The following is a 22,199-nucleotide window of genomic DNA, read 5'->3' as shown; positions in this document are numbered from 1 at the left end:
TGGTTATCAATAGGGAGGTGTTTTTCTGTGGCGCCGCGCCATGAGCGACTGGGTGCTGACGCGCGAATCCGTCCGCACATCTTTCATTACAAAATCTCTTTTAACAGTGTAATGTCCAGATAAACTGCTGATCCCGACCTCTTCTGAAACTTCTCTGTTAACTCACGACGTCCTGGGTCAACAGAGGCTTAAATTTGGAAGTTTTCAGCTCGAAACAGGCTGACGACGGCGGCTTGGGGCGCGCCGTCCGGCTCCGTGGGCAGGCCTTAAAGCGACAGTAACACTCCATAATTTCTCATCAGCCGTTAAAATTTTCACCGAAAACCGTCTGAATTTCTCGAATGGTGTCCACTTGGATGTGCCTTAAAGTTTCAGAAAAAATTTTGATCAAGCAAAGCGCCAGTCTCTCAGGAAGAAGTCAGACAAAGGAATTCCGACGAGGGGCGTGTACCAGTGCTCACTCAAAGCCTGCCCACAGGCGAATGACGCAACCGACAGGCGTGAAAAAACTCAAGCATGCGCACGAGTGTTCAAGCTTGTCTGACGTAATCGCACGTGATTCAAATCCATATAGTTTTTTAAAAAAATAAAAAGGTCGGTTTCTTTTCTAATAGACCTCGTATAAGGCAACCAGAATTAAAGGAGAAATGTCGCTTTTAACAACCTGGAAATCATTTCTGGCATAAAATACGGTAGTTTACTCACCGATATAACTTTGGCGTCATTATTAGTCCATGGTTCAAATGACATGTTCAGTTCAAATCTGAGGCAAACATTTTTCTTCTTCTACTAAGGTGGATTAGAACTTTTTGTGGTACACAGCACTAACTACTGGACAGGAGGAACCTAGTAGTCAATATGACTCACTGATATCAAAATGCAGCTCTTTTCAACCAGACATGTGGTGCCATGACATGTCAATCATCTGTGTCCAATCAGATTTAAGGGGAGTTACTGCAACCCTGGCCTCCGCTCTAGCTCCACTCATGCCAAGAAGTGTTCAACATTTGGCACTTCCTGTTTCAATGTGAACTTGCCACTGAGTTCCTGCGAGATTCCATGAGATCTCTTCTGTCAGTCTAGGAAGTGTTTGATATTTGACATTTCCTGTTTCACTGTGGACTCAAAATTTGGCACTTCCTGTTTGGGACTCCCTGTACCAAGAGCAAGCTTTGCGCCGCTGCAGCTCGCTTCACTCGTATTATGTACTTACATTGAACTTACTAAATAAATTACACATGCATATTTGTAATATATAAAAGTGTGCATGTGTGATTTATGTAGTAAGCGCCTCATCCAGCATTTCTGTATCATTATTCTACATTGTACAATAAACCATAATCTTGCTTTTTCACACCCGCTCCTAGCATTTTTGGGTTCAAACCTATCATTCTGTTTAGAATGTAACAGGAGTTTCTGGCCAGCCCATGGACCCAGCGGGAGCAGACCTGGTGCACAAGGCCCTCAGCTCGCAAGGGACGTTACTCGGTCATCAACAACAACAAATACAAACATTCACGGATCAGCAGCAAACACTATCCCTATAGGTATCGCAGCTTTGCACTCAACTCACAGCACTCACTCCACAGCTTTCTCATATCACCTCTGTTTCCTCTCCACCAACATCCCCACCCCTAGTTCTTCCACAACTAGCAACCACCCACAAAACCGTGAGGAAGGGCTAGCATTGGTGACAGCTCTTTGGAATCAGGACTCACCAGTACTTTACTCCTATTCTACATTCATTCAGCAGTTTCGGAGGGTCTTTGATCATCTGATGCATGGGCAGGTGACCTCCAAGCGGCCCTTGTCCCTCTGGTAGGGAAACCGCAGTGTCTATTCCACAGCAACAGGGAATCGATGGAGCAATACATAAGGGACTCTCTGGCAGCAGGTCTCATCCATGCCTTGTCATCCCCTTGGTGGCAGGCTTCTTTTTCATAGGCAAGAAGGACGGGACCTTGCACCTGTGCATAGATTTTAAGGGGTTGAATGCCATTATGGTCCGCAACTGGTCCCACGCCTGGATTTGACATTCAACTCCCTGCACGGGGCCACTATTTTCACCAAGTTGGATTTGCGCAATACTTACCATCTCATCAGGGTCGAGGAGGGGGATGAGTGGAAGACCGCATTCAACACACCATTAAGGCATTTTGAGTATCTCCTCATGCCTTTCGGACTTACTAACACTTTTGCCACATTCCACGCATTTGTCAATGACGTACTCCGCGATTTCCTCAGCCGGTTTATGTTTGTGTATCAAGATGACATCCTCATCTTCTCCGATAGCCTCTCTGAACATGTCATGTGCATCTGGTCCTTCAACTTCAAAGCGGAAAAGTGCCATTTCCATAAAGACTCCATCTCCTTCCTAGGTTTCACTTTTGAACATAATCAAATTAAACTCGACCCAGCCAAAGTTAAAGCAGTAGCCGATTATGCCATGATTGGGGTCTGTGGGATATTGTGGTTTGATGTTTCTTGGTGTCTGTTATTATTTTTGCTTGGGTTTTGGTGTTGGGATTTTTCTTGTCTGGTGCTTTTTGCTTGGTGTTGGGCATTTCCCCTTCTGTCCTCTCTCTCAGCCTGCCATGCCCTGTTCCTGTTCTCTCCTCCACACCTGTTTGGTTTTTCCTCCTAATCACTTCCTCTTTATAAGCTGCACTGTTCCCTTCACCTGGTGCTAGATTGTTGCACTGTGTGCAGATTTCAAGCCTTTTTGTCTTCAGAGTATTTGCCCAGTTTTTGCTTGCTTGTGTACTGACCTGGAGCAGTCTTGGGTGCCCCCTCGGTTCATTCTGGACCCTGCCTTGGTTTGAGATTTTCATGCATCTCATCCCGGGGCCCCTAGGGCAGCTGTAGGGGGAGGGGGTGGTGTTGCCATGATTGGGGTATGTGGGATATTGTGGTTTGATGTTTTTTTTTTTGGTGTATCTCTGTTATTATTTTTGGTTGGGTTTTGGTGGTGGGATTTTTATTCCTGTCTGCCTTTTTGTGTACCAAACCCTGCTGAACGACATCAAACTCTGAACCTAAACCTCCTGAATCCAGCAATTGTTTCCAACCGCCTCAAGCCATTATGACTGACAGATTGGCCCACGCCCACCAACACAAAACAACTCTAATAGTTTCTAGGCTTTGCAAATTTTTTCCATAGATTTATATGCAGCTTTAGCCAGGTCACAGCTCCCCTCACCAAACTCACCTCATCAAAAAATCCTTCCTTTGGTCCACCACTGCTGAACATGCTTTGCAGACACTTAAAGACTATTTCTCCACAGCCCCCATTCTCATCCAGCAGGAACCAGGCCGCCAGTTCATTGTGGAGGTTGATGCCTCAGACAACAGGATCGGGGCCATCTTGTCCCAGCGAGCTGAGGGTGAACAATGCCTCCATCCTTGAGCTTTTTTCTTCCAACATCTGTGTCCTGCTGAACAGATAAGCGAAGTCCGCAACACATCTGCGCATGCGTGGGTCAGATGGGGGCAAAAATTCCAGCTCCCAAACTCACACCGCTCCCATTGAATTTTGTATACAGTAGCATTAGCGGACTGCAAAAGTTAAGGCTTTTACAGGGATTGTTTCAAAGGCTTTAAGCCTTAAGCGACGCATACAATAATGATGGGGCACATTGTGCTGTTTTCAAATGCTCAAACGGAATTTATAGGCTTGAAAGTTGACTGAAAACACACAATTGCAAAGCTATTGCAAACTTCAAAGCTATAAACAAACTGCATGCATGCACATATCATTGTATATCTGTCAACTTATCAAAACAAATGTGACACCAAAGAGGTTATATGAGAGACTCACCGTCATTGTCGTCATTATGAAGCCAGCGGAGTAGCAATTTCTCATCCCTGCTTAGCAAATATTCAGCAATATCCACAGTTTCAGTCTCTGGACTTCGTCTAACCATCCGTCAGTTGCCTTCAAGGGGTCAGAAATTTGTTTGTCTCCAGTTATCAACAAGGACCGGTCATTTTCGACAGCAGCACACTCTTCCTCCTTTGTCAGCACTAACGGTAGTTTCTGTGCAGATGCAGCACACGCAAGCACAACCAGCTCTTCTTTCCGCTTCTGTCCACTGCCGTACGTAGTCCTGGTTGTAACAGGCAATCCGCCGAGCTTACAAAAACGCTTTAAATCGTCAACTTTCCAGTGACTGAAATGATCCAAATCACAGCACTCCTCGCTGCTTTCTGCCGCCATAGTTTGTGGGTTATTAGTTGAAAAATTTAGCCTACCCATAATGCACCGCATGGCCTGAGATGTGCACTTCGCTTATTACGACGTGAGTAACTGGGAACTCCTGGAGGCCAAGGAGGCACTGGAGGAATGGAGAGATTGGCTGGAACTGTTCCATTTGTAATATGGACAGAGCATAAGAATCTTGATTACATGCAGTCAGTGAAAAGACTAAATTCTCGCCAGGCCAAGTGGTCCCCTTTTTTTGGATGTTTACGATCTTTACGATCACCTACAAACCAGGATCAAAGAATGGCGAACCTGGCACCCTATCTCAACAGTTTTTTCCAGCAAACCAAACACCACCTCTGGACTGTATCCTCCCTAGTAACATGGTGGTAGGGATGCTCAACTGGGACATTGAGAAGGTTGTCCAGGAGGCTCAGCAACACCATCTGGATCCAGGCTTTTTGTACCTCCTTCTGCCCCATCAGGAGGTACCATCTGTGCCAGGGGCAGTGAAATAGCAGACAACATGGATGCCAACTTTTGTCTTTCGCTCTTGGGTTACATTGCTTCATAAAGAGAAAAACTAGGGGTTCTATCATGGATTGTTAGATGACTGATGATATTATGATAGACAGACGATCAGCAACAAACAAATTAGTTGGAACATCCTGCATTTCATTGGAAAAAAAGGTGAACTTGAACACAGTACGGTAGATTTTGTGTAAAATAATGACAATATTTTTTAAAATAACAAAGCGGGGGCAGCACGGTGGCTTATAGTGCAGCAGATAACTACAACAATCCTTCACATGGCGATGCAAGCACCAGATTTGGCGTGAAGGTTCTTCATAAGGTTCTGGCTGTCATCCAATATGACAGCCAGGTAGGGGTCAATGAAGAATGACACAGGGTCAAAATTTTAAAATGCTCCAATCATATTGAAAGCTATACCAAATTATGTGTCTGATCACAAAGATTCCAAAAAGGTATAGTTTGGACTATCTATGACTGAATGTTATGGAGCTATGGGATAAAAACAGCAAGAATGGTAAGAAAGGTCAGTTTCAGTTTGCACAGGAGTCAAAAGTTAAAGTTGCTCCAATTTTGGTAGAAAGTGGTGCAAAATATTGGTTGAACTAATAGGATTAATAAATGGAATAGTTTTGACTGTGTTGAATGCTTTGTTTGCAGAGTAAATGTCAAACAATGTTGACGTACATTGGATTCTATGGCATATGACGCATGTTACCCTGTAACGTGACAACTGAGCATGACACATGGTGCACTGGATCCAGGAGAGCTCCGAAAATCATAAGAACATGAAAAAATAAATAACTACATGGGAAAACAAAGAGGGAACACCCATGATGGCACAGCATCATTGTGCCATTGCTTAGGGAGAGCATTATTGATACTGATGTTTAAACATCCAAAAGTACTTTTTATCTGATTACTTGATTAATCAATAAAATTATTGATAGAATGCTCAATTCGAAAAAATATTTGAAAGCAGCAGCCCTAGAGTCAACGACTCCCCCTGCAGGAGATGCCAGTCCACTGCAGTTTACTTCTCCATCCAAAGCTGGCACCCATTTACAGCTGGGTGAACTGGGACAATGCAGAGGAAGTGTGTTGTGCACAGACAGAGGTAGCGTGAAGCACACATCTGGAATCAAACCCCGCTTTACATGTTGTAGTCCATTTTCTATCCCACAGAGCCACCTGCTTCACACACATTGTCATACATGTGCAGAATTAAAATGCATATTGTGGACATGAAGAGATTAACTATTTAGAATCAGCTGGTTTAGTGGATGGATGGGAAAAATATATGGCAGGACTTTAACTCACGAAAGCTGGAGTTCCCCACCTCTGGCAAGGAGACCGTTTGAGAAGCCCAGAAGCTCTCTCTCTCTGTGTGTGTGTGTGTGTGTGTGTGTGTGTGTGTGTGTGTGTGTGTGTGTGTGTGTGTGTGTGTGTGTGTGTGTGTGTGTGTGTGTGTGTGTGTGTGTGTGTGTGTGTTTCTTCATATAGAACAGGAGTTGTGTTAGGGTTAGGAAGAGCATCCACTATAAAACTAGAGCCAAATCCCACAACAGATCTGATCAGCTGTGGTCACCCAAATCAACCAGGGGCAGCTAGCAGACAATCACCAGTGTTTCCCAGGCGAGATATCCTGGCAGAATAAAGTAAACATTTGGTAGATGTCTAATTTTGAATGGTTTTGAATGGAATTAGTGGTTTCAGAATCAAGTCTGACTAGTAATGTCACTGTGAACGTCTGAGTTAGTATGAGAAGCATACTGATAATAACAAAAACAGTAATAAAAAAAAGTCCTGTCCACGGGTGTATAGGGCAAATGTGTCTAACAACATAACTCTGAGAAGAGGACAATTCTATTGGCAGGCGCTGATGTCACAGACTGAAGTCTTAATTCTAACCACAATTCACCACTCGACACTGATCGCAGTACAGGAGATGTTTGTTTATGATACACAAGGCCGGGCGGTTTCTAAGAGCTAAACAAACTAATCCCGACAAACCGTTGGAAGAGCTGAATGTATACAGCAGTGAGCTGCATCAACCGCATACCACACATTAGTGGTTTGGGCCCCAGCATGTGCTATCTTGTGTGTATTTTTGCTACCTCCAGACGGATGTTGAGTATTTTATTTGTTTAACCTGGGAGGAGATAAAATCTGGATAGAAATCCAGGAGTTCAAGAGTGCAGTGCTGAGAGATAAATGTCTTTAAATAGAGATTTCATGAAGTTGTAATGTTGGTTTTCTATATACAGATTCATAGAAGTCTACACATATAATTTAAACCTTTGGGTATTGTGGATCTTGTATGATACCATCAATAGACAAGTGAAGCTTTGTGTCTTGTGTGTCTGAGTATGACAAGAGGACAGAGGGACAGTGAATTTATGTTTCTTAAATGGATTTGTTTCCTCAGGGTTTAGTCTCAGAGGTCCTTCTTTTCCTGTGAATTAACGAGTGTAGCACGCCATTGCTCATCCTACACCACAGAGCCTAGACCAAGACTTGTGTCACTTCAGAGACATATATCAGATTTGAGAGGAAGAAATAAAGATGTCGACAGCAGATGTTCCCAGGCTGGTAGAAGTGAGCGCTACAGAACTGTGGGGCTGCCCAGACAGTGCTGAAAGGCCCTGATTCTGCACTTCCATTGCCAGCAGAGCCAATCAGAGTGTAGGCTGCATTGTGGCCACCACCCAACACATTGCCTGCTGGTTTGACTAAGGATCAGCTGGCTCTGCAGCCAACTGGACTTCATCTCAGCCATGACACCTCCTGAAATAATCCTATCAGATGTTTTAACCCCAGCTCTCTCCTCAGAGTCTCGCTGCACTGAGCCAGCCAAACCCCGCCTTCCCTGAGCCACATTTTCCATTGAAAAACTAAGTGATATTCCATGCTGCCTATAGCTTCTTGCATCTTTTTTCATTTATGCCTGCTCTCTGTGCTGGTGAAAGATTTGAAAGGCCATGTGGAACTACACGCTTATCTTAGTGCAGTAGACAGACAAGTGGAGATTCTCATTTTGCGAGGCTCAGGACTTGACAGACTCCAGGCATCACCTTGGCCATTGAATCTGCCAGAAACTCAACTTCATCCACAGCAGGTGGACCACATGGAATGAAACCTAAGAACACAGACATTCTGAAAATCATTTCCCATTTGATGAGGAAATATGATTCCTGTGGCATACTGAAGTAATTAGTTAACCTTGCGCTGATAGATGCTCCGAGGAGCACTGGTCATTAAGTCCAGGACTTTGTCTTTTGCTTGTTCTTGCCCTTGGACACAAATAGAAGAAAAATTGTTGGGCCTAATTGTTAGATCCGTGAAAGAATTGGCTGATTTTAATAGTTGGACCAGCCTTGCAATAATTTCAGGACTGGGGCTGTTTTGGATCAGCTATGGCTTCATGCTTGAGGAGGTGATGCATGCAGGCTGTTGCTCACATCACAGATGGCGCTGTGAAGGTAAAAGGTCAAAAAAGCATTAATAATTTCAAATTACACCGTACACGTTAGCATATTGTCCAGAAGGATATTTCAGTAGATGAGAATGATTTCAGTTTGCATGGGAACTTTCAATGGACAATAGCAAGAAAAAGGCTTATACAGATTATTAAATGAATTTGTTCAAATCATCGGGGTGATATTTCCATATTAGTGATCATTGGCAGCATGTTCAAGCTTGTTTATCTGTCTGTCTCTCTGTCTGATCATGATATTTAATTTCAATTTAATGCATTTTGTATCACGCCAAATTCAACAAAGCTAACTCAAGGGGCTTCACACAAGTATAGTTTAACCTTACCAACCCCTAGAGCAAGCACATGGGTGACAGTGGTAAAGAAAAACTTCCTCTGATGATACTGAGAAAGAAACATCAAGCAGACCAGAGTCAGAGGGGTGACCCACTGCTCAGCCATTCTAACAGTTACAAGGAGCTGAAGAAACAGAAAACAGGAATTCAAGACATCTTCTGCATCAGCTTCAGGCATGGCATCTTGTGGTGAGTCCAGCATTCACTCCCGCACACTTCCTGCCACACTTCAGACAGAGAGAATCAGTCAGCCGGCAAAACCACACCTAAGGTATAATTCATCAGTATTAAATCGACAGGAGAGCAGAGAAAATAACCAGCTGCTAGCCCTAAACTTCACAAATGGCCCCTTCACATATAACACAAAATTGGGCGAAAGAAGCAGAAACCGGCCAAACAAAGAGTGAAAACAAATTGCCGATGCGCAAAAAACTTCCACCTGCTGTCAGGAGGGACACACGCACAGCACAAGGATGTACATGGTGCTCCCACAGTATGCTGGACATATTATTTATGCTGTGCATAAATCAACAGAAATGTGAAAGCCCAAAATAATGAGAGTGTACAGAACATCATAAGAACAATGAATGTACTGTTTAAATATAAGACAATCCTGTTACTGGCCATGATTCTGTTCTCACTGTAAAAGACACACACACACACACACACACACACACACACACACACACACACACACACACACACACACACACACACACACACACACACACACACAGACAGACAAAAATCACAACCGTACTTTTTAATATCTAATCCCTGTTAGAAAGAGCAGACAATACAAGATTTATCCTCCTCCTGGATGTACACCAGGAATTAAAATGAACTGACATGGATGAGTTTTTCTTCCTGTCATTTTTTACATGAATGACCTGATGCGCTCACATAATGAACACAGCAGCCGGCTCCGCGAGTCCCTCTGTCCAGCGCACACTGAAGCACTGCTGACTGCCTTGCAAAGGTTATATATGGTTTTAATTATTACAATGTAAGGAGAGCCCACCGATACACACGCCCCACTGTGGCGTCGCAGTAGGGGATATTCTGCATGGTACGATATGTGTTCTCCAAATGTGTGTAGTGATGACGCGGCAATCAGGTGCAGCTTTGACCGCATGGTTGTCGCCGTGCACGCTGAGAAGTGGTTGCGATGATCCAGTTTGTTTTTATTTTTCCCATGTCATCACCGTTTACAGACACACGTGCAGCACCGTACCTTGCACATGGGTGACAGCAGTACATGTACAGACTATATGTGCCCCCTAGTTTACGATGCACTGACGCCACAGTCAGCTGCAATGTGGTGTGGCGCAAGCTGCAGGACCGCAGCACTGGCTGTGTGCAGTGGTCAGCTGCCTCCCTGCTTAATGTCAAATGTCATCCAACCCATAATGTGATTGCATGTCAACCACGGTCTGACAAATGCAAAACTGTAGTGCGTGTACACATGTGACCATGTCAATCAATACATGATTGACATGCGACATACGTACCTTCCCATTGCAGCAATGCACTCACATAGATGTTGTAAAACAGCTAACTGATCATCTGCAGAGGAATGGTCTATTTGAAGAGTTTCAGTCAGGTTTTAGAATTCATCATAGTACAGAAACAGCATTAGTGAAGGTTACAAATGATCTTCTTATGGCCTCGGACAGTGGACTCATCTCTGTGCTTGTTCTGTTAGACCTCAGTGCTGCTTTTGATACTGTTGACCATAAAATTTTATTACAGAGATTAGAGCATGCCATAGGTATTAAAGGCACTGCGCTGCGGTGGTTTGAATCATATTTGTCTAATAGATTACAATTTGTTCATGTAAATGGGGAATCTTCTTCACAGACTAAAGTTAATTATGGAGTTCCACAAGGTTCTGTGCTAGGACCAATTTTATTCACTTTATACATGCTTCCCTTAGGCAGTATTATTAGACGGTATTGCTTAAATTTTCATTGTTACGCAGATGATACCCAGCTTTATCTATCCATGAAGCCAGAGGACACACACCAATTAGCTAAACTGCAGGATTGTCTTACAGACATAAAGACATGGATGACCTCTAATTTCCTGCTTTTAAACTCAGATAAAACTGAAGTTATTGTACTTGGCCCCACAAATCTTAGAAACATGGTGTCTAACCAGATCCTTACTCTGGATGGCATTACCCTGACCTCTAGTAATACTGTGAGAAATCTTGGAGTCATTTTTGATCAGGATATGTCATTCAAAGCGCATATTAAACAAATATGTAGGACTGCTTTTTTGCATTTACGCAATATCTCTAAAATCAGAAAGGTCTTGTCTCAGAGTGATGCTGAAAAACTAATTCATGCATTTATTTCCTCTAGGCTGGACTATTGTAATTCATTATTATCAGGTTGTCCTAAAAGTTCCCTAAAAAGCCTTCAGTTAATTCAAAATGCTGCAGCTAGAGTACTGACGGGGACTAGAAGGAGAGAGCATATCTCACCCATATTGGCCTCTCTTCATTGGCTTCCTGTTAATTCTAGAATAGAATTTAAAATTCTTCTTCTTACTTATAAGGTTTTGAATAATCAGGTCCCATCTTATCTTAGGGACCTCGTAGTACCATATCACCCCAATAGAGCGCTTCGCTCTCAGACTGCAGGCTTACTTGTAGTTCCTAGGGTTTGTAAGAGTAGAATGGGAGGCAGAGCCTTCAGCTTTCAGGCTCCTCTCCTGTGGAACCAGCTCCCAATTCAGATCAGGGAGACAGACACCCTCTCTACTTTTAAGATTAGGCTTAAAACTTTCCTTTTTGCTAAAGCTTATAGTTAGGGCTGGATCAGGTGACCCTGAACCATCCCTTAGTTATGCTGCTATAGACGTGGACTGCTGGGGGGTTCCCATGATGCACTGTTTCTTTCTCTTTTTGCTCTGTATGCACCACTCTGCATTTAATCATTAGTGATCGATCTCTGCTCCCCTCCACAGCATGTCTTTTTCCTGGTTCTCTCCCTCAGCCCCAACCAGTCCCAGCAGAAGACTGCCCCTCCCTGAGCCTGGTTCTGCTGGAGGTTTCTTCCTGTTAAAAGGGAGTTTTTCCTTCCCACTGTAGCCAAGTGCTTGCTCACAGGGGGTCGTTTTGACCGTTGGGGTTTTACATAATTATTGTATGGCCTTGCCTTGCAATATAAAGCGCCTTGGGGCAACTGTTTGTTGTGATTTGGCACTATATAAAAAAATTGATTGAATTGATTGATAGATGGTTCACGGCTCCAGTCTGTGGGGCAATTGAGCTGGCCACATTGATTGTTCTCAGGCTGTGACATGACGGACGAACTGTGTGGACGTTTGATCGCGTGTCACATGATGTGCCTGTCCAGTTGGCTGGTGCTGTGACATGTAGGTGGCCTGGGTTCTTATTTCAGGCCCTGTCATATCTTGACTATTCAAGAAGACTTGAGGCTGTAACTGCTGCCAAAGGTGCATCAACAAAGTATTGAGCAAAGGGTGTGAATACTTATGGATGCGTGATTTCTTAGTTTTTTATTTTGATGAATTTGCAAAAATGTTTTCCTGTTGTCATTATGGGGTGTCGTGAGTAGAATTTTGAGGGAAAAAAATTCATTTACTCCATTTTGGAATTAAGCCGTAAAATAACAAAATGTGGGAAATTGAAGCACCGTATAATAGTTGTCTTAAAAAGTTAATTTACATTGAATATCTTAAACATGCACATGTTTACTTTAGCAGAGAAATGTACTTGAACAGGAATGATATTTTTGAGTTATATTCTGAGTAGTTTCCTGTTACATTGTCCAGCAACATTAATTAGCCTGTTAGCCCCTGCAGTGTTTGCATTATAAATTATTAATGTAGCAGTTAGTTATTCAAAAGATGCCCACCAAAGCTTCTTAAAAAATGGTTCATAAATAAAACATTTTTTAACTTGTACTGTATCTTGGATGCTCTGTTGCATGGTGGTTTCTCAGTGTATTAGCAAGGTGGTTGAGAAATATTCGGTCTTTATTTATCATATTGAAAAAATCTTTAAAACACACACACACACACACACACACACACACACACACACACACACACACACACACACACACACACACACACACACACACACACACACACACACACACACACACACACACACACACACACACACACACACACACACACAAAAGGAGACACAGCTCAGACAGAACCACAATAAATGCTCCCATTTGGCCAAATGAGTTCATGCTGGGTGTTATTACAGGTGGACATCATCTACATTTTATTTTTTTTGAAAGCATGTGGGTCTGAAATGGGGAAAAATGTGACACATGCCAGTTTTAAACAAAAAAGGTCAATTGCATTTATAAGAACAGACTGTGGAGGCATGCGTATTGTTCTAAGAGTTTTGGGAAATGGATAACTGCTGATGGTTTAGAAACACTCCTCTCATCTGCCAGATTAAACTCGTCTCGTAGGAAAGGAGACACATTATTCATGGAAAGAATCAAGAATCAGTCATTGGGGGAAAGACACTCTTCTTTGACCCTGGAAGTAAAGTTTTTTCAATCACATAGTTTCAGTGAATGCAGTTGGTCGTACATGTGTTCTGCCATGTTCTTGGTAAGACATTGCATACACAAACTCCAACCAGGCAAAACATTTCTTCTTCTTTGTTGTACACTGACATAATCCCAGACAAAGTCTCACCACAAAGCCTGACACATGGTGTGCCGCAGCAGCAGCAAACCCTTTCCATTAACCTCCATCATCTAAATAATCCTAACATATGTAGATACATACTGGATCTCCATGTTTGTTTAATGGGGGATAATGCCTGTAAATGTTCTCCTTGGATCTGTGCAGGAGTCATTCCCCCACATAGCAACAGTGAGTGTGGACGAGCAGGCAGTCAGGCTGCCTGCACATCAGCTGCTTCCTAACAGCCAAAATCCAACTAATTGGCTTTTCTGTGAGCTCCTGAGACAGACCGACCAATCAGCTGCTATAAACAGTGAGACATTTTCCAGGTTTGTTGTGGGCCAAAAGCAGCGCAGGACTGCGAAACATCAGAGTCAAGAAGCAGGACAAAGACCTGTGTGGAGCAGAGAGATGTGAAAGCCGGGGGTCAGAAACCCTACTTTCATTTAATTTGGGGTAAATATATATAATGGAGTTGAAATCAAACCATCAAGATGTGTTACAGTGAAGACTTTTACCTTTAAAATCATGGGCCTGAAGGGATCCTAACCAGTGGTGGGCACAGCTAACCAAAAAGTTAGCTTCGATAACCATTAATCTGATAACTGAAAAGTTATCTTTCATGACGCTAAACCGATTAACTGCTAAAAAAATTATCTTTATTACAGATAACAGATAACTATTAACATTGATTTGGACACAGTCACATCAAATTACACTGTCAGCTTCTGATAAACTAGTCTCTCTTTAAGCGCCACAGGGGCTGCTGGGAAATTCAAGGATCACAAACACAAAAAGAAAGCACGACAAATGAATGAATAAAAAATAAAACCCCAAACACTGTCATCATCTTTCAAAAGCAGTAAAACACAGTATTAGAAGTCACACTCGGTATTATATACACAGTCATTTACGAACTGAAAGCTGCTGCTTTTTTTACACACTTTGAACCCTGCAGCTTAAACAACCGAAATACGTCCATTAATGCATTGATTGGCAGAGTAAAAGACACGTAGTAAATATAAATTTTTACCTGTTAGTTTCAGTGGGGTTCATTAAATTCTGAAGAAATAATTCACATAAAGTGTCCTGATTATCCAAAACGGTAACGCAGCTCCGCCTTGAGATCTCCTCTCTCCCACCAAGTCTTGGCAATTAAATTATGCCATCAGCCTCAAAGAAATAAAATAAAATAAAGTTCAAATTAGTCCGTTTTGTTTCTGCGTTGCACGGACGGTAACACTCATTGCAACATCCAAAGTGAACCTAAACTACACTACCCACAATGCTCGCTGCGTTGACCGGCCAATCACGTTTTGCGCTTAATGATGTTGTCATCAGCAAGAGACAGCCACAAACACACAACCATGGAAATATAGACCTGGAATGGACGTCACGTGACTAGCGGCGTGCCCCACGCTGGCCATTACTAAGGGTGGAGAGAGCGCCTTGAGCCATTTATGGTATCTGTTAAACAGAGGCGAAATGAGAGCAAAAAAGGCAGTCAGTGCTTCGCCATCAACTGCACTAAAATGAACTGCACATTAGATTTTATTGTAATTATGTAAAACAAATGTCTATTTTAATTATGTCTCAATTTAATATCGATATACTGAGACTATAACTCAACGCCATGAGTTCTTTTCATTAAGCTGCGTTCACATGCATACAAAGACGGAAACAAAAATGTTTATATATATATATATATATATATATATATATATATATATATATATATATATATATATATATATATACATCCATGTTCTTCCGCTTCATCCGAGGTCGGGTTGCGGGGACAGCAGCTCAAGCAAAGCCACCCAGACCTCCTGATCCACACACACCTCCCCCAGCTCCTCCAGGGGAACCCCGAGAGGAGCTGGGGGAGGTGCTGCTCCTCCACATCGAATGGAGCCAGCTGAGGTGGCTCGGGCATCTTTATCAGATGCCCCTTGGATGCCTTGCTGGAGAGGTGTTCCGGGCATGTCCCATCAGGAGGAGGCTCCGGGGAAGACCCAGGACATGCTGGAAGGACTACGTCTCGCAGCTGGCTTGGGAACACCTCGGGGTCCCGGGGTTCCCCCGGAGGATATATATATATATATATATATATATATATATATATATATATATATATATATATATATATATATATCACCACCATCTTCGTCCGTCGATACAACGAGGACCATCTAGTCATCTGTTTTTTGTTTTTTTTTCGGGATAGAGATCTGTGGGTGCGCAGATGGCTGATGAGGCCAATCTGCGCCCGAAATGTTCTCTGGCAATGTGGACAGGAAATGGTGGCAGCTGCAGGTCTCCTGTTGGCACTGTTTTTCCTGGCCTCTCTGTGCTACTCAGCTGCCGCAATCCTGTTTGCTTTGTGAGATTTTGCTCCCTGGCAGATGGCTGCTCGCCAGCTGCCTCTGTCCTCAGCTGTCTGCTCCCAGGTCATGTGGCTGATGGTGAAAGCCTTCAAGGAGGCCTTTAGAGTGTCCTTGAAGCGCTTCTTCATGCAGCCTTGAGAGCGCTTTCCCTGTTGCAGTTCGCCAAACAGCAGCTTCTTTGGCAGCCAGTGATCTGGCATTCAGGCTACATGACCTGCCCAGCGAAGCTGTGCCTGCCTGTACCATCAAGATGGTAAAGATGCTAGGCAGACCAGCTCAAATTAACACCTCTGTGTCTGGGGTCTTGTCCTGCCATCTTACGCCTAGGAGTTTCCTGAGGCATGTCGTATGGAAGTGATTCAGCTTCCTAGCATGACGCTGGTATACCATCCAGGTTTCACAGCCATAGTGTAGTGTAGTGAGAACTATGGCCCGGTACACCTTGATTTTAGTCTCTTGAGTGATGCCCCTCCTGTTTCTTGTGAAGTCTGCCGAAGGCAGCGCTGGCTTTTGATAGTCTGGCATTCACCTTGTCGTCAATGACAATGTTTCTGGAGAGTGTGCTGCCGAGATAGGTGAACTTGTCCACTGCATTCAGACATTGCCCGCTGATGCTGATGTTTGGATCAATGTATGGCTTGCCTGGAGCTGGCTGATGCATCACTTTTGTCTTCTTTGTGTTGATTGTCAGGCCGAAGTTGTTGCAGGTATCAGAGAAATTGTCCATGCAAAGCTGCATGGGTGCTTCCGAGGCAGCGTTGAGGGCACAGTCATCAGCAAACAGGAATTCATTAATGGTGTCTGTCGAAACCTTGGTTTTTGCTTGAAGCCTCCTGAGGTTGATAACTGATCCATCTGTTCGGTACCTGGTGCCGATGCCTATGTTAGTATCACTGAAAGCATCAGTCAGCATGGCTGAGAACATAAGGCTGAACAGGGTGGGAGCAAGCACACAGCCCTGCTTCACTCCGCTGGAGACGAGAAAGGGTTTGGAGATCTCTCTGTTGTCTTGGACTCTGGCCAGCATTCCATCATGGAGTTGTTGGACGATGGCAATGAACTTTCTTGGGCAACCGTACTTTGCCATGATTCTCCAAAGGCCCTCTCTACTAACAGTGTCGAAGGTCTTGGTCAGACCGACATAGGTGGAGTACAGGTTGGTGTTTTGCTCTTGACATTTCTCCTGGAGCTGTCTGGCAGTAAACACCATATCGATAGTTCCATGTTCTTTCCAGAAACCGCACTGGCTTTCAGATAGTAGACCGTGTTCAAGGTGTGCAATGAGACAATTCAGCAGAACTCTGGCCAGAGTCTTGCCTGCGATTGACAGCAGAGAGATTCCACGGTGGTTGTCACAGGCCTGTCGGATTCCTTTCCACTTGTAAAGGTGCATGATGGACGCATCTTTGAAGTCTTGTGGGACCGTCTTATATTGCCATATGAACTGGAAGAGCCGATGAAGTTTTTCCATCAGTGCCGCACCTCCTTCCTTGTAGACTTCAGCTGGAATGGCATCTGAACCAGGTCCTTTGCCACTGGATAGTAGACGTATTGCTTTTTGAGTCTCTTCTAAGGTGGGTAAGGCGTCCAGCATTTCATCAATGGAAACTTGGGGTAGCTGATCGATGGCGTCGTTGTTGATGGCAGAGAGGCAATTCAGGACACTGTTGAAGTGTTCGGCCCATCTCTCGAGGAATTTCTCTTTGTCTGTGATCAATGCTGATCCATCTGCGCTAAGGATAGGGGAGGTGCAAGAGATGGTAGGTCCGTAGACTTCTTTCAGGCCATCATAGAAGTTCTTCATGTCATTCCTGTCTGCAAAGCCTTGAATCTTGTCTGCTTTATTGTTTAGCCAGGTGTCTTGCATCTGACGCAGCTTGCGTTGGATGTTGCTGTGTATGTTCCTCAGTGCGTCTTTCTTCGCAGTCGACTTGATATGTGCTCTGTAGACATGACGCCTTTCCTCTAACAGCTGCTGCATTTCTGTGCAGTTTTCATCAAACCAATCCTTGTGCTTCCAAGCACTTGGTCCTAGACACTCCATGGCTGTGGCATACACCGTCTCACGAAGCGTGGCCCACGCTGCCTCCACATCACCATCTAGCACGGTGGATTCAAGGCAGGCTTCCAGGGTGTCGACAAGTGACTTTTTGATGTCGAAGACCTTCAGCTTGTTGATGTTCAAGCGTTTGGGTACTTTTACTCCCTGTGGGCATATCTTGGGCTGGACACGAAGTTTGAACTTGGAGACAATAAGGCGGTGGTCTGTCCAGCACTCCGTGCCGCACATGGCCTTTGTGATCCACACATCCTGCCTGTCCCTCTTCCTGACGATGACATAATCGATGAGATGCCAGTGTTTAGAGCGCGGGTGCATCCATGATGTCCTGTTGCGGGTAGGGAGGCGGAAGATGGTGTTTGTGATCAGAAGGTCATGCTCTGCGCATGTCTGGAGGAGTAGGACACTGTTGCTGTTACAACTTCCAGTCCCATGCTTCCCAATCACGCCTTCCCAGGTGGTGCGGTCACAGCCAACTCTCGCGTTAAAATCTCCAAGAATGATGAGCTTGTCATTGTTTGGGCAAGTGGTGATTACAGTGTTCAGATCTTCATAGAACTTGTCCTTGGTCTCATCTGGGTTGGTCATGGTTGGAGCATAGCAGCTGATCAAGGTGGCAAATTTGTGTCCTTGGAGCAAAGGGAGTCGCAACGTCTTCATGTGGTCGTTCATACCTTTCGGTGGACCAGCCAACTTGCCAGCCAGAGATGACTTTATTGCAAAGCCAACTCCGGCTTCCCTTTTCTCCTCAGATCCTCACCCACTCCAGAAGAAGGTGTAGCCAGCTCCTCTTTCACAGAGTTCGCCTTCTCCAGCAAATCTGGTCTCGCTTAGGGCAGCAATATCGATGCTGTACCTAGCAAGTTCACTTGCAATGAGTGCTGTGCGTCTGTGGGGTCTGTCAGAATCGTCCCTCTTGAGGAATGTGCAGACATTCCATGTGGCACGTTTCAGCAGGGTAACTCTTGTTTTCTTCCTTATATTTTTATTGTTTCGACTGCATAAATTAGGGCCCCCGCCAGCCACGGTAAACTGGCTAGGGTAGTGTGGAGCAGGCAATGTTTAGGGCACCTTTTCTACCCCCTTCCTCATACCATGGAGGTGAGCAGTGCATTCCTATAAAAGGGCTGCTCAGTTATTCAGACGGCTGCCAGACTCCACCGCTGCTCCCTTCAGTGAAGAACGACCCAATGACCTGAACCGCCTGTGTGCAGGTCTGCGGCTACGACTTCCAGTGTACCCACACCTGTTGCTTTGTCGCTCGCCCATCGCCACAGGACTTGGAGATAGATAGAATGGGATGGGGAGATGACTGATGAATTGCACGGTGACTTTGTTTACAGTGAAGAAGAGTTGCGCTCCGTCAGCCTCACTCTCTCATCCGAGACCATCTATACCCAGTGGCAGGACTAAGTCGAGACGACTGGAGATGGAGACGGATGCAGTGGATGACCAAGATGTCCCACAGTGCGTTGCTATAACCGCCTTCCTCACCGTTGAACCATAATGGTTTCTTCCGCAGAGTTCATGGGTGTCTAGTCTTCGCATGCATGGGTAGGCAAGCCCCAGCTCACCGAGGGTCAAAGACCCATCAGCTACCCTCACATGGTTTTGCCCGCCAGTTGAAGCGGATTCCGGGGTTTGGCCGCTGTCGTATGCAAACAGCTACTTGGAGCCAAATGTGAGAGTTGAGTGCAGGTGGGGACCAAAGCGAGAGAACCACCCGAAGGGGTCTGAAATTTTCATCTTAGGTGCATGTCCACTGTGAGAGACAATCTAAAAAAAAATCCTGCACAAAGACCTGCACAAGGCTGGGATGGACTACAGGACAACAGGCAAGCAGCTTGGTAGAAGACAACAACTGTTATGATTATTTATTAAAAGTGGAAGAAACACAAGATGACTGTCAATCTCCCTGGGTCTGGGATTTGATGCAAGATCTCACTTTGTGGGGTAAGGATGATTCTGAGAAAGCTCAGAACTACACAGGAGGACCTGGTCAATGACCTGAAGAGAGCTGGGACCACAGTCACAAAGATTACATTAGTAACACTAGTAACACATGATGCTGTCATGGTTTAAAATCCTGCAGGGCAGCAAGGTCCCCCTGCTCAAGCCAGCACATGTCCAGGCCCATTTGAAGTTCACCAGTGACATTCTGGATGATCCAGAGGAGGCATGGGAGAAGATCATGTAACTAAGGAGGGGCTCCGTAAGAAGCATTTCAAGGTCCTGGAGTGGCTTAACCTGAACTCAATAAAAAATCTTTGGAGGGAGTTGAAACTCCAAACCTGAAATATCTAGAGAAGATCTGTATGGAGGAGTGGACCAAAACTCCCTGCTGCAGTGTGTGCAAACCTGGTGAAAAACTACAGGAAATGTTTGACCACTGTAATTGCAAACAAAGGCTACTGTACCAAATATTAACATTGATTTTCACAGGTGTTCACATACTTATTTGCAAGTAACATACAAATAAATTATTTAAAAAATCATACATTGTGATTTCCGGATTTTTATTATTTTTTTTAGATTATGTCTCTCACAGTGGACATGCACCTAAGATGAAAATTTCAGACCCCTCCATGATTTCTAAGTGGGAGAACTTGCAAAATCGCAGGGTGTTCAAATACGTATTTTCTTCACTGTATATATATATACTTGCAGTTGTTGTTTAATATGATATGTACATGGTGATCACAGGCGAAACGCAGTGGAAAGCACAGCGAGGTAAATGACCACAATGGCAAGGCATACTTCAGATTTATATTTTAATACATATCTATTTTTATCCAGTCATGTATGTGTTCATTAGAGCTTTTAATCAGCTTGAATACAACTTACAAGGCTTCATTTATAAAAATCCATCGAGAATTATGATTACAGGAAAAAAACAAAACATCACAGTAAATGAACAGAATGGCGTAGTTTCCCCCCAGGCATGTATGGGTTCATTAGAAAGACCAATTAAAGGGCTTTAAAACAAGCCTACTTTTATTAAAATCTGTCAACAAATAGCGACAATAGAGGGCGAAAAGCCGCACAGTTTGTCATAATTTCCCCAAATTTCTGCATTTTACATAAAAGTTTTTTTTTCACTCACACATGCATAGGTTCATTGGAAAAAGCTTTCAAACGGCTTTAATACAAGCTTACATTTATTAAAATCACTTAAGAAATAGTGACGCTAGTGTGAAAAAAGCTGCCAGTTTATTATTTATGATCTGCACATCCCCACCCTTAGCAATGGCCCCCTAACTTGAGCGACGCTAATAGTTTGAGGTGCACAAGTCCATTCCAGGTCTATATTTCCATGCATACAACAGACAGACTAAAATGTTTGATTTTAGGGTTTACAAATGTTTTTGACCATTAAACGTTGCTCACTTTACCAGCAAAAAAACATGTTAGTGGACTGAAAGTTATCGGAACTAAATTTATCAGAAGATAATCGGTCCACTGATGGTTTTAAAAGTTATCTAAAAAGCTAATCTGCTAGCAAAAACATTAGCTTCCATAATTATCGGTTATCGGACTAGCTGAACAGTGCTCACCAGTGATCCTAACATATAGTCATAAAGAAAGCAATGACTCAGTTCAAGACCATAATGTGAAAAAATAAACAAAAACACTGAGTTGCTTTTTAATGAATAATATTTCCATTTCCCACTGTTCTATTAAAATTTTCTGTTGTAATTATGTTTTTCTTAGTCCTGCTAAGAGCACACAGGGAGAGACAAAAACACAAACTCCTTGACAGAGATGATTAACCACACCATTACATGTTGCCAGCAACAGTTACTTCCCCATTATTTCTTGACATACTTTCTGGAAAGTGTTTAGGGTCCTGGTGCTTCCTAAATGCCTGGACACTGACTACTGACCTAAGGTGACCACTGGATGTCTTTGACACGAGGTATCTTTGGAGGATCTGTTAGCAATGCTGGAATGACTTTGTGTCAAAAGAGCAGTTACTTAAAGAGACTCAAATGAGAAGTATCACTTACGTTGTGATGGAACATCAGCTACAACACTTTGGCCATTTAAGGCATTTCTCTGTGTATGATCTGACACATAGGTGCATTAGTACTGATGACCAAAGTGACTGGAGAAGACTAAGCGAATGCCTACGTTTCACCTAGCTGCAGCAGATAGATGGTTACTTTCGAGAGGTGGGGATAAAAACCTCTTTGAGATGGCTGTACGACTGGCTTTCCAAATGGTATATGGGACCTCTTCTAAAATCAGACCCTGAAAATTCATGGCAATCGTCTTGGAGCCACCAGTGTTCATAGTTGTAGTTGTTTCATATGTGAATATCACCCACAGGAGTCATAGAGCAGAGTTTGATGGAAATTCCAGGCTGTATAGGAAGCTGAATAAGTGGGCTGTGATCGCCCTGTTCGAAGACAAAGAGGCATTTATTCAACGAATCTGTGATCGGGTGACTCACCATTTGTGCTTGAGTGACCTTTGCCTACTTACAGAAGAATCAGAGCAC

Source organism: Thalassophryne amazonica, chromosome 1 (assembly GCF_902500255.1).
Source record: "Thalassophryne amazonica chromosome 1, fThaAma1.1, whole genome shotgun sequence".
In the NCBI taxonomy this organism is placed as follows: domain Eukaryota; kingdom Metazoa; phylum Chordata; class Actinopteri; order Batrachoidiformes; family Batrachoididae; genus Thalassophryne; species Thalassophryne amazonica.
The sequence above is the reverse complement of the archived record's forward strand: the minus strand, read 5'-3'. Positions refer to the sequence as shown.